Here is a 2,030-nt window from a genome sequence, read left to right as displayed (position 1 = left end):
TATATATATATATACTCACATGTATATATAAATATATCCAAATTACGTTTTTGTTTTATTTATGCATAAAATAATGCATGTCCCATCTCAGCATATTTTACACGTGTGAATCAGTGACATCGCATTCCTCATGCTGCCCACTTTGCCTCATTGGGCTTTCCCCTAGGACTCCCTTCTATGCTGCCATAAACCTTGGGTCCATTTTCTTGACTCCTTGCAAAAGCTCCGGCACCCTGAGCCAGGCAGGTCTCATCCATTCACGTGGCTATGATCACCAACGTTGGGCCACCCTGGTCTGCCTCACATCCTATCTGTATGACTGCCTCCTTGCTCCCACCATCCAATGGCTAGCTATAGCTGAATTTTCAGGAAGGAAAGAGAAGATATAGAGAAGATGCTAAAAGAGGTTTTCATTGAAACGAATTTAATTAATGCTGCATATAAAAATGGATTGATTGCATCTCCTTCTCCCCTCCACACACACAGAAGCTATATTCACCACTTTATCTCATTCAGATATCTCATTCTCAGTGGGTCTGCTAAATGTGTCACTTTAGAAACTCTGGTAGAGAAATCTTAATAGAATCTTGGTAGGATATCTTGGAGACTTTATAAAATTGGAAGTTTTCCATCTTTTAATGCCAAGAGATGTTTTATTTTGTTATCGTTGAAGGTGTTAAATTAGGCATGCATATTTCTAAGCAAGTTGAGTCTAAAAAACAAAACTCTACAAAAATTCTCTCTGCTTTCAATAGTTGAGCTGTTGTGCCAAGAAGCTATCTTAACTACGATGTGTTTCTTCCTTTCTGCATTTCATGCCCAAACAATAGTAGTTGAGAGAATTTTAGACCCATAAAATTTAGAACCTGTCTATATAGACATACAGTTTTCATTCTGGGGTTTTCAGTCTAATTTGAGTTTTCATAGGCTCAGCATAAATTTATTTACTACTGAATTGAAGTTGGGGGTGGGGTTGTTTAAATGTAGAGGTTAAAGAATGATATATAAAGGCAATCCTTAAAATCACCATTAAAATAATGTCTTCTAATGTGCAATTTAATTATGTAAGATATGGTTTTTCCAGTTTAATTACATCTAGAACCACCACCACCCCCTTTACCTTCCATCTTTCCCTGCCTCGCTTTGCTCCTCTCTCCTATGCTCCCTATCCTCCGGAATCTGTTTGCCTTCTTATGCCTTAAATTCACTTCTTACTCTTCACTGACTGATTAATAGTTTGACATAAGGGTTACAGAGATTAAGCAATGGTTTTTATGGAGTGAAGATATCTATTTCACAGAAACATGAGAGGAAAGGAGGTAATTAATAATTCAGAAATATATTCAGCTGTGACTATATTGTGGAAAACACATATATAGTCAGTTCAGTGAATTAACTCAAATTTGTCTACTCATCCAGGTTTTGGAGATACAAATACTCAGGAAGGCTAAACATCAATACAAGAAATATTTTAACGTGACATATAGATGTAACATTCTGAGGTTATTTTTTATAGAGTTACTTGGTCAGATTTTAAGAAGGGGTACATGTGAGGGCTAGAGTTCATGTCAACTAGACACTACTGGGAGAACGCAGAGGCAGAATCCAACCTATCAGTTAGGTAGCAGTCTGATGACATCCCCTTGATTTTGTGACCTGCAGCTTCACAGAGACACCCAGAGCAGAGGCAAGCGCTCTTGTCTCTTCTTTTCCCACTGAATCTGGATCCTGCCTCTGGTTCATTAATCTCTTGCTCTGTCACCTGTCTGTCCCAGGAGCCTTCAGCAGACTACTGACCTTGGATTTACTGGGCAATCTGAGATTCACTTACTTGTGCTTCTACAAGCCTGTGACCCTCTTGTTTCATCATCTTACAGTATTCAAAGCTACCTGAGTCTGGAGAAGTCTCTCTTTTTTTAATTTAATCATTTGATTAGGGGCTCATACAACTCTTATCACAATCCATACACACATCTATTGTGTAAAGCACATTTGTACATTCATTGCCCTCATCATTCTCAAAACATTTC

Source organism: Echinops telfairi, unplaced genomic scaffold (genome assembly GCF_000313985.2).
Source record: "Echinops telfairi isolate 266 unplaced genomic scaffold, ASM31398v2 ScPeMD7_6;HRSCAF=24_1, whole genome shotgun sequence".
NCBI classification, from domain to species: Eukaryota; Metazoa; Chordata; class Mammalia; order Afrosoricida; family Tenrecidae; genus Echinops; species Echinops telfairi.
Note: the sequence above shows the minus strand (reverse complement) of the source record.